Source organism: Micromys minutus (genome assembly GCF_963924665.1).
Source record: "Micromys minutus genome assembly, chromosome: 20".
In the NCBI taxonomy this organism is placed as follows: domain Eukaryota; kingdom Metazoa; phylum Chordata; class Mammalia; order Rodentia; family Muridae; genus Micromys; species Micromys minutus.
Genome location: NC_137955.1, coordinates 6,535,209 through 6,547,289, shown reverse-complemented (window position 1 = coordinate 6,547,289; position 12,081 = coordinate 6,535,209). Strand labels below are relative to the sequence as shown.

Below are 12,081 nucleotides of genomic sequence, written 5' to 3'. Positions count from 1 at the left end.
ACCTAGTACATGTATTTTTATAAAGAATATATTTGCAAACACAGATGGCACACTTGTGCAATCTCATGTCTCGCTAAGTAAAGAACCGTGAGATCCTACCTCCTGTTTCATTCAATTTACTGGAATAGGCTGCTTTGTTTGCAGTACACTTTTTAAAATCTGGCCTTGCACAGATAAGTAACTCAGAAAACATTTCACTAAACTTACTGGATAATTGTGAATATTTTTCTTTGCTACTATACAAAGTTTCTGTGAGATAATTTCCCAAACTAGTTTTTAATGTGATAAGTCAAGTCATATAAATTAACCTTTCAAACTCTACACACTCAGAACAAAATAAAAATGAACAAAGTAACCAACATCTAGCAAGACCATAAGGAAAATGGCTGGAGCTGTTATTTTCAGATAGGAGTCTCACGGAAATGTCTGAGGTGTTTAGACTGTTTTGGGGAACTGCTAATTTATATTTGCAACACAGGCAACTTTCCCTCAAAACTAAACAAGCATATGCCCCATAAGGTACAGGTTTTGTTTAACTACTTTCTGCCTATTCTTCAATCTTCAGCTTAACCATCCCCCAGAGACTTATTCTTATTTCTGTGAACCAAGTACATGCCCCTCTTAGCCATCCGGTGTTCATGAAACCCACTATGCAGATTTTAACCTATGAATCTTTGTTCTCTCAACTTCTTCATTCTAGAACAATTTCCCTGTAGACAGTCAAATGTCTCATGCTACCTCATTTCAATCAAGTATCTCCTCAAATATCCCTTTGACCATGGGGTCTTATTAATTTTTATTTATCTTATTTAGTTTTCTGTGCATATGGAGGTAGTCATGCCAAGGGTACATGTATAGGTCAAGAGATGACTTGCAGGAGCTGATTCTCTTCTTCCACCATCTAGGTCTCAGGGAATGAACTCAGTTTGACAGGCTTGGCAGCAAGCACTTTTACCCGCTGAGCCATGTCATCAGCCCAAGTAAGGTCTTATTTAAATCATTTTGTTTAAAATGACAAGCATCCTAACTTCAAGTGTGACACTTCTCATTCTCCTTATTCTGTATCATCTTTCCCTGTAGCATTTTCTGACATCCAGCATATTATGTAATCCTCCTCCTTTTGTAGCTGTTTTTCCATATAAAACCTCCCATGAGGGTGAGTTCTTTTTATTCTATTGCCTACTACACTACTGCTGCTCAGAGCAGTGCCTAGAGTTATACCTGGAGTGTTTTAAATGAGTTATATCGATAACTCATGTTTTTATTGACACTATATGTCTGAGATGCCACATCTTAGAAATAAGTATTTGTTGAACCACACTGAGTACACGTCTGCTTCAGTAAGCAAAATGTACACATAGAGGTTGACAACTGAACTTCAGAATGTGACAGTTAAGGGACAAAGAAATTATGACATCTTCAGGCTAGAAATTCTGTTAGTAATGTTATAACCAAATGATCTAGAGTCGTCGCCAACCTACAAAAGCATCCGTTCTTTGAGCAGCGTCTTCTCTAGGAACAACAGTTTAAAATAAAAAATGTTCCCAGAGGTACCAATCACAGAATGTCCACCTGTAACTTCAGGGTTTTGTTTTTGTCTCATTCATCACCATAGTAGTTCCTGAAATCAGATGGATGCACACTGCTCCTCCAAAGCCATGTCACTAATGTGCTCGACTCACTGGTGTCCTTTGATCTGGTCTCTGGGATTAAATCTACTGAGCTTGACCCAAGATACTAGCACTCTCATGAACATGGCTGCTATGTATATTACTGGTGGTATTCTTGAAAGGAAACACAAGAGGATGAGGCCCTGCAGGAAAGTCAATAAGAGCCTCTGTCAAGCTGATCAATTATAAAAACCAAAACAAGCAAGAAAAACAAACAACAAAATACCCCCACATTTCCCAAATATCATCCTGCCATCAGACACGTGTTCCATGGATAACATGTGACTTTCCCTCAGTCCTCTACAAAATTTTGAAAGGCATCTATGTTGAGATTAAATTGTTTCCATCCCTGTAATTATTTGAAAACAGGCTTGATGCAAATGTTTTAACCAAGCTATGTTAGATGAGATGATGTAGTGGAACCTAATTCAATGGCTTATATCTTCATAAGGCAACACAGGGTTGGGGTTTGGGACTTGGGGGAAGGGAGGAGTTGGGAGCTAGGGACAAGAAAATGGTGGTACGGGATGCAGGGAGAAAAAAAGAGAGAGAGAAGGGGGGAGTAATGGCCATGTGAAAGCGGAACCAGAAATTGAGTAATACATTTATACTTATTACCAAGGATTGTTGCCCTCACCGGAAACTAGGAGAGAGAGAGAGAGCCCTAATTTGTTAGAAGCAACTCGACCAGCCCTTTAGTTTGCAGCTATTTCAGAAAAACACTTTTTTTTTGCTGATCTAAGCTACTTGTTTTACAATATTTTCATTTGTCAGACTTAGAAAACTAATGCAATACTGGTTTAAGTAAATGATGAGGAGAAAAATATCTTTCACTAGGGAATAAGTCTAAAGATTTATAAAATTACTTTGCCATGAAGGGGTGAAGTGTACGACCCTGCTCCTTAAACGTGAGCTCACAAAATGACCTTATTGCAAAGGATACACCACAGAGAAGGATGTGTAAAGCATACTTCAGAGTGGAATATTTCTACAAAAGTCTGTGTCTGCAATATGCAAGGTAAACAAGGTGCAAACCTGGAATAATATGATCTAAAAATGCAATTTTATTTCTGTGGTTTTCTTACAGATGAATTAGATTGTTTATTTACAGATAGATAGGTTATTCCTGTATAATCATAAGAAAAACATGCAAACTTAAAGGGCATTTTAAAAAATATTTGACTGATATTTCTTTAAAATATCAAGATCATTAAAGACAGAGGGTGTCTAGAGAAACTGCCCCAATCAAAAGCCGTCTAAAGGACAAGAAAGAACAAATGAAATGTGGGTCCCTACCTGGAATCCTGAACCACAAAAACAACATCACATAAATTCTAAGAGTATGTAAATGGAGTACAAATGTTAATTAATGTTTAGGTTTCTCTTTATTAGTTGTAACAAATGCCCTCAATGCCACTGTAAAATGTAATAGCATATGCAGTCCCTTTACGATATTTCATATCTTTATATAAGTCTAAAATACTCTTGAATGTTTACTAACAATAAAATAAATGAAAATCAAAAACCAAAAAATCTACTGTCCTACTCCCACTGTAGTCAGGTTATGTTAAAGTCATGTGTTAAGGCATATTTATATGAGTGGACATGGAGTGGTAGGAGGAGAAAAAGTAGGAAAACGGAAGATGAAGAGGAATTGAAAGAGAAATCAAGATGGAGCCGGTGAAAGCAGACCTGGATCCTGGTAGCCATAATTGGCAATAGGTAGATAGGAGTATTTAAGGGATTCTATAGGCCTTTATCTCATATAGAAGGACAGTTTGTGTCTTTGTCTATTGAATGTAATCTTATGGTATAGAGGGTTTGTGGACTGAGATTGTAATATATAAACCTGCATAGAAAGCTATCAGTCCTTTGAGTCATACTTGTGTGAGGCGGTGGGGGTAAAGAAACACACCAGGGCAAACGCACCAGGGTGGGCAGAGTGAATGGCCTGGGAAGGGAATCTCTTGGAGAGTGTAGCTCATGGACCGAGTGACAGAGTCTGTGTGTTTAGCTCTATATTAGAGCACCCACAGAGTGAGACCGAGGGGGCAGATAAAGAAATAAGCCATTTTATTTTAATATTTACTGCAACAGGTAGAGTATCAATGTGCTAGGCAAAAATACACTAAAAAGTTTACCGCTATCAGCCTAAAAGTTAGTTTAAAAGTTTTTTATTTTCTAAATAAGAGGGGGCCATCATCATCATGTTGAGTCATGTGATGTCTCTCGCACAAGAACCTTAAACAAGAGAAACACAGAGAGCTTCTGCTGGCAGGCTGTGGGTATCCTGAGGTGAAAAGGCAGGTAGCCAAGAACACAGTGGGGGGGGGGGGTGTAGAGAGCCGTTTGTGCCGCACCCAAACATGGCACCGGCTTCCTGCCGATGACTCGGCAAACAGAGTCCAAGAGACTTAGCACACATGTGCCACAGACATCACAGCCCACTCTGGGGGCATGCTAATGAGTTACTGGAGGGTGCACCAATCAGGTAGCGACACAAGTCTCCTGGGCATATATAAGCAGTGCATTTTTCTTCCACGTGGGTCCCCTGCTCAGAGTGTTGTACAATAAAGGTTGTTCTCAGAAAAATCCTGTTGTCGCACGGCTTTTCCTGCCGGCGGGAAGTGGTGCCACGACAAGTGGTGCCGAAACCCGGGAAGCTTTGAACGCCAGTGGCGCCAAGCGGAATCTTCAGTCCTCGAAAGTGGATTCAGAACTGCGAAAAGGTAAATAGGTAAGCTCCGAGAGACATGTCCTTCTTTGAATTTTACGGGGTGCCAAAAGAGCGTGCCAAAAATGGAGGCTTGTCTCTTCTTGGATTTTCTTCGGAAGTAGAAGGGTTATTGCTTGCATTTGTGGTAACTGTTGTAACAATACTGTTGTACAAGTTAGCTAGAAAAAAAGTTATCACGCGGCACCAAGAGGGTGGGTCAGAAATGGAGCGAAATAAAATAGGGAGTGCACAAGGAAAAGGTAAAACAGGTAGGCTCCGAGAGGCACGTTCAAAACAAGTCAGAAATGGAGCGAAGTTAAAGGCGGAAAGACTGCCGGGAGAAGAGACGATTGTGCCCCGGGAAATGAAGTACAAGTTTCCCGGAGAGGATACTTTGTATCCGCTAAAAGAGCAAAAAGCTTTAGATCTGGCAGAAGAAGAGTTAGAGGATGAATTATTTGAATCTGTGGAGGAAGATTTAGAGGAGCAGGCAGCAGAATGTAAGGCAGAGCAGTTTCAGCCCGAGCGAAGGACTCCTGTAGCAGAACCGGAAGCTCTGAAAGCAGCCGCTGCCTTTGCTCTTCCACCTCATCCAGAGAGGAAGTACGAGTTCTTTTGTATGCCAGAGACATGCCATGCCCTCAGGCAAATGTTTCCCAAGTTCGAGGATGATCACCGCCTCGAGCATAAGCTAGTTAAAGAGTTGGCAAAGTCAGTCCAAACTTATAGAGTCACTGCTAATTATACAAAAAACCTAGATAGGCTAATGCCACCTAGATTGCCTGTCGCTGGCCTATTTCCCAACCTAAGTGGTCACCCTTCTGTACAGGAAGAAGAGATTCAGCCCTGCTTCCTTGGACTGGCTGTCAATCTTGGGGAGTACGTTGGGCAGTTAAGGGCTTCTTTACCTTTTCTCCTAATATAAAAACTGTTTATAATAATACCTTTAAAAACTGAGCTGGTTCAAAAACAGATATATTGTGGCAGGTTGCCCAGCTGGGCTGCCAATGGAAGTTCGCAAAATTATGTGTGACCAGTATTCAGTATGAAAATTTGTCTAAAGCTGCAAATTATTTTAAACAATTATCTCAGTATTTTTTACATGTGTCCATTGATACCTGTTCAAGAGTCATTTTTGCTTCTCCTTTATTGGGAGAAAAGGCTTCTCATGTTATTACTCATTGTCTTAAAGCGTAGAGTGCATGGGGCATACTTAAAGTGTTAAAAACAGATAATGCTCCTGCCTATACTTCAGCAAAATTCAAGCAATTTTTGCCATCACATGGGAGTTTCACTCCTGACAGGATTGCCTTATAATCCTCAGGGTCAAGGCATCATTGAATGTGCTCATCACACCCTAAAGGTTTATTTAAACAAACAAAAAGGGGGGAATTAAAGAGGTAGCCCCTAGACCCAAAATGGCCATTTCTACTATGCTTCTTACCTTAAATTTTTTAAATTTAGATGCTCATGGCCATTCAGCTGCCGAGCGCCATGGACAATGGCCTGTTCCACCTAAAGAGTTAGTAAAATGGATAGATGTCCTCACTTGTAATTGGAAAGGCCTGGATCCTATTTTTATACGATTCAGGGGAGCTATTTGTGTGTTTCCACAGGGAGAAGAAAGCCCTATTTGGATCCCAGAACGTCTAACACGTCGAGTACTACCAGAACAAGATGCTTTTCCACCTGCTTCTGATGAACCTGTCCTGCATGATGATTCAAGCAGAACCAAGATGGGAGATTCTGTTGGTGTTTTCAAAACCGGTGCCCATTTGCCTTAATGCAAAAACTTTTTCCTCCTTTGTTTGACACCATTAAAACCTTTGATGTACTGTACTTGCCCTTAGACACGGAGATAGCAGGGTTAGGGGATTATAAAACTCTTGCCTTATCAAGTAATTTTTGGCATGCTTTTGTGTGGAGGGACTGTGTTTCTGCTCTAGATGGTGTGCAAACTCCGTACTCAACAATAACGTGACAAAGTGGTCATAGCACAAGCTCTTGCTGCACTCGAAATGGGCACCTCTCCCTCTGTTTGGGTTAGTATGCTTTAGGAAATGTGATGGGTCTGTGTTTGGATAGCCCCTGCACCCTGAGCCCTTCGAGGCATTGCACCAGGAATGGGTATCCTACACATAGGCAGCCTTTGTACCCTGCAGGGCTCATTCCCATTGCATGCAGGAAGGTGCCTTACCCAAAAATATAAGATATGCTTTAGGGAAAGTGTTGGGTCTGTGTCTGGATAGCCCTTGCACCCTGAGCCTTTGAGGTATTGCACCAGGAATGGGTATCCTACACATAGGCAGCCTTTGCACCCTAAAGGGCTTGTTCCCATTGCACGCAGGAAGGTGCCTTACCCAAAATTATTGCTGATCATGGTCTTTAACCCTAAAGGTCCAACAAGAGCCTGATGGTTGATCGGCCATGTTTTTATTTAAGAAACAAGGGGGAGATGTAGAGAGTCGTTTGTGCTGCACCCAAACATGGCGCCAGCTTCCTGCCGATGACGCAGCAAACAGAGCCCAAGAGACATAACGCACATGTGCCACAGACGTCACAGCCTGCTCTCGGGGCATGCTAATGAGTTACTGGAGGGCACACCAATCAGGTAGCGACACAAGTCTCCTGGGCATATATAAGCAGTGCATTTTTCTTCCACGTGGGTCCCCTGCTCAGAGTATTGTACAATAAAGGTTGTTCTCAGAAAAATCCTGTTGTCGCAAACCTTTTCCTGCCGGCGGGAAGTGGGGCACACAACAGGGGGGGAGGAAGAGAGGGAGGGGAAGGGAGAGAGGAAGGAAGAGAGATTAGTAGCTATTTGATTTTTTGACAAAATTGTTTTCAAAGGTATAAAAATTAATGTACAAGTCACGTTTGTTTAAGAAGGTATAGAACTCATCTGACTCATATGGGAAATTTCACCTGTGGTTTGGAACTAAGAAGTCCATATACCAGACAGAGTGAATACAGGCATATATTAGGGAAGTTATTAATAAATGAAGATCTGACGCTCCAGATTGAGAGTTAGACAGATCGAAATACTTTGGACTAAGGTCCTGGTTTTACAAATTGCTTACTTATTGATTTGTAAGTGATGGCAAGTTAGTTTGTTTTGTGAATTATCCCACTAATGCTACCTGGCTTGTCCGATGCTGGCAATAAGGTTTTGTGATTATCTTAATTGCTTTTATTGTTTTAAAATGGGTACGGTGCTGAGTTTTGTGTTTATGTTGTTTCTCTGGAAAAGAATACAAGATATTCTAGTTGCCAGCTAAGGGAAATACTATTTTGGAAGAAAGGTTTTGTCTTTGTGTTTTTAAAGTCAGCGTTCAGAAACATTCTATCAGTTAAGATTGTGGCTCTCTTCATCACAGTCATTCATTCAGACATGCTACATTTTCACTGATTGCTACACACAAATTATGGAGGATCAGGGAGATAATTAACACAAAGTTCTTATTAACACTTCTATTTTCTGATGAAACTGTTTCTTTTCTCATTGCTATGACTGTTTTAAAAAAAAACTTAAATTAAGGGATATGGAGGGGGTCATAGAAATATAATTCATTGTGGCAAAGATGGAATGAGAGGTAGTAAGAATAAATTGTTCAATGATGCCAATAAAGAAGTAGAGAAATAAAATGACATTTCTCAACTTGGTATCTTCTTTTCCCTATTTTATCTCAAGAATCCTGACCAGGGAACAGCTCTGTTCACACTTGCTTCTCAGTTGAACTCTGGCATCACCTTCACAGACATTAATTCATTTCATTAATGTCTGAACATTCCTTAATTCAGCCAAGCTGGCAGTAGAAATTAACCACCACAGAGGTTTTGAAAATCTTTCATATAATTTTTTGCACACAGTTTCAATTATGGATCCCATAGTGTCTTAGACTAAACACTAGTCAATGAAAGTATCTGAGTAGACTGGAAGCATGGGTAGAATGAAAAGGGAAACTAGTCTATACTTCCGAGGAGACACCTAGTAAACATCTACCACAATGACCAGTAACATAACAAGTGGACTCTACTAAGAAGTCATAAGACTTGAAGAATGAGAATTTCTTCCTCAAAATACAAGACAGCATTTTGTGTACAAAAGAATTACAAATAGTGGTTTCTTAGAGTTTCTATTCCTGCACAAAACATCACAACCAATAAGCAAAATGGGGAGGAAATTTTATTCAGAGTACACTGTCCACATTGCTGTTCATCACCAAAGGAAGTCAGGAGTGGAACTCAAGCAGGTCAGGAAGCAGGAGCTGATGCAGAGGCCAAGGAGGGATGTCACTTACTGGCTTGTTTCCCCTGGCTTGCTCAGCCTGCTTTCTTATAGAACCCAGGTCTACCAGCCCAGGGATGGCACCACCCATAAGGGACTGTGCCCTCCTCCCTCAATCACTAGTTGAGAAAATGCCTTACAGCTGCATCTCATGAAGGGATTTCCTCAACTGAGGCTCTTTTTTTTTTTTTCCCCGATAACCCCAGCTTCTGTCGAGTTGACACAAAACCAGCCGGTACAGGTGGGGACCAAAACAATTGGAAAGGGAAGAAATAGCTGGGAGAAGTTATTCACTCAAGTATCTGATTGTCACTTCTACATACACAGGCATCAAACATCTCAACATGAATTCCTCAAACCAACTATACCTTCAGAAATCATTTCAAAACCCTTGCTTTTTGGTATTAAGCAATAGAAACCCTGGGTCCCATCTCTTCTTCTAGCTGTCCTCCAAAACGCTCCTCCACCCTAAATGTACAGGTACATACACAAACTCCCATGTGCTACTGAATAACCATTTCTTAAACACTGTTTTGTCTTCCAAAGCCAACTGTTCTTTTTATTCTTCTTCCCCTACATTAGTAACTTGTAACAATGTTCACACAAAGGGTCTCCAATGATCTCTCCGCCTGATTTTAATCTGTTTTGTTCAAAACCACTTTTTCTCCAAATACCTCTTGGACCATGTCACAAATGCCTTTTCAACTGTCTGTAGTAATATATATGACTTTTGTAACTCCTTTTTTTTAAAAACGACTTTATTTTACAAAACAAAGATAAATGTATAGATTTTAAACATTTTTTTGCTTAAAATTATACATTTTTGTCAGTACTGTTTTTTCAGACATTGAAATAATTTTTACATAAAACCATGTGAATATATTTTTTTAGTCAGTACTTGATTTTTTTCAAGGGCTTGACAGTATGCATTGAAAACCTAATAGTTACAATAAGCGTAAAGTACATGCAAAACAAAACGCAACATGGAAATAGTCAAAGCCTTCTTGTTTTGTAAATATATGTATATTTTTTTTCTTTATTTCTTGGACTTCATACAGTCTGTGAGTTGTTTCTGGGGGAGTGCAAGCCTCTGGGGTTAGCATCCCACTATCAGTGACTGCATATTATGTCTGTTCTTTTGTAACTGGGTTATCTTACTCAGGATGATATTCTCTAGATGCAGCCATTTTCTTAAGAATTTGGTTAAGTCATTGTTTCTGGTGGCTGAGTAGTATTCCATTGTGTATATGAACCACAATTTTTGTATCCATTCATCTTCTGAAGGACATCTGGGTTCCTTCCAGCTTCTGGCTATTATAAATAGAGCCGCTATGAACATTGTGGTGCATATATCTTTGTTGTGTATTAAAGTGTCTCTGGGGTATATGCCCAGAAGTGGAATAGCTGGGTCTTCAGGTAGTACTATATCCAATTTTCTGAGGTATCGCCAGACTGATTTCCAGAGTGGTTGTATTAGCTTGCAACCCCACCAACAGTGGAGAAGTGTTCCTCTTTCTCCGCAGCCTCGCCAGCATCTGCTGTCATCTGAGTTTTGGATCTTGGCCAATCTGACTGGTGTGAGGTGGTATCTCAGGGTTGTTTTGATTTGCATTTCCCTGATGGCTAAGGATGTTGAGCACTTCCTCAGGTGTTTCTCGGCCATTCGGTGTTCCTCAACTGAAAACGTTTTGTTTAGCTCTGTACCCCATTTTTAATAGGGTTATTTGATTCTCTGGTGTCTAGCTTTTTGAGTTCCTTGTACACCTTGGATATTAGGCCTCTATCTGATGTGGTGTTGGTATAGATCTTTTCCCATTCTGTTGGTTGCCGTTTTGTTTTCTTGACGATGTCTTTAGCCTTACAGAAACTTTGCAATCTCATTAAGTCCCATTTGTTAATCTTTGACCTTAGAGCTTGAGCCATTGGTGTTTTGTTCAGGAAATTTTCTCCTGTACCTATGTGTTGACTTTTGTAACTCCTAGACAAGCACTCAGCATATTCTAGCACATCAGGGTTAATATCCAACTACTGCTTTACACTGGGAACACACGGCCCTGCATCCCACTGTAATACTTCCACGTTTCTAAATAACTCCACACCCTTGAATCACTGAGAACAATCACATGCATTGAGCCCACCCTCCTAACCTAAAACATACAGGGAGAAATAAGGCCCATCATGGTGGTTAAAGCAATTTGCCTTGTATTACCCACATAAAACAAAAACACAACCTGAAAAATAAAATTAAAACTATATGGGAACTGAGGTTCTAAAAAGTCCAAGTGTAAATAGGTTCCCTTATTCACATCCTACCTTTCTTTCCTTTAAATCCCTTTCTTTCTTACTGTAGGATTATGAGTTTGTAAATCTTGGCAAAATAAAGAGACAAAAAAAATTTATTTAGGTACCTGACAAGTTATAGATGCCTCACTGAGAACTTAAGTTTTCATAGTAGGAAAAAAAAAAAAAAGAAAGGAAAGACTTAATCTAATACAAATTTCTTTACATAAATGCTTCCCATAATTTACCTCACTGAACTGCAAAAAAAAAAAAACCAACTCTGCTTAAATACTGACAAAACAGGGTTGAGAAGTGTTGTGTTTGACAAAGGTCATACAATAGTTAGGAGAAATGGCTGAATCTGAATACAGGTTTGAATTAAAAGAAAGTAGTATTACCCATAGATCTCTTAAAGTTTCTAATCCCCTTTTGTACAGATAGAATTCTAAGCTCAGTCCTTCCCCCACCCCACCCCAAAAAAACCCATTGAAGTTACTTCCTAAGTCTAGAAGGGAGATTGAACAGTGGTCCCAAAGGGTAAGCACAAAAGATTCCCTTCTTGCTTCCAAGCCTTTTTGCAGATTCCCAAGGCTGCCAGCCTCCATTTCCCCTCCAGGGTCTGACAAGAAAGATGGTGGGCCACACCTAGCAACGCCTCCGACAGGCTCTTCGGTGCTTGAGTCCACATCGTAAACATCGTTGAAATGAAGGATGGTCAACCTATAGGAGTCCGTGTTTCCTGACTGGTTCCTCTGAGTTTTGAGAGAGAGTTCTTCACCCAGCTTTGCAGGCTGAGTTGGTGCTAGAAGCGATGTCTCTTCCTCGGGGGCCTCCATTTCTCAGGCACGGTGCAGGGTGCCTCTCTCAGAGCCTGGGCAACCCTGTTCGCATGCGCAGGATAACAGAGGGAACATGTGCTGATGGCAGCCACAGCATGTGCAGCACTTGCTAGGCCTGGGACATGGGTTGAGGCCTCTGCTCCTCTTGTGTTCTGTGACCCCTCATGCCCTGTAATGCCTTCCTGTGCCTAGGGCAAGAAGTGGCCGCCTTGTTACCTGACAGCCTTTGAGAACCCAACGGAACCCCTAATGCGCCTTGCTTCTTTGGCAGAATGAGGTCATAGTTGT

General features: G+C 40.7%; 1 pseudogene across 1 annotated transcript in view; it reads right to left on the bottom strand.

Annotated features, from left to right (window-relative positions):
- Positions 1-11,790, bottom strand: part of LOC308433637 (5'-nucleotidase-like) — a 67,175-nt pseudogene extending 55,385 nt beyond the window's left edge. Inside the window, exon 1 of the transcript in view lies at positions 11,600-11,790. The product of the transcript in view is annotated as a 5'-nucleotidase-like (transcript). The remainder of the gene's footprint in view (positions 1-11,599) is intronic.
- Positions 11,791-12,081: the final 291 nt, after the last annotated feature.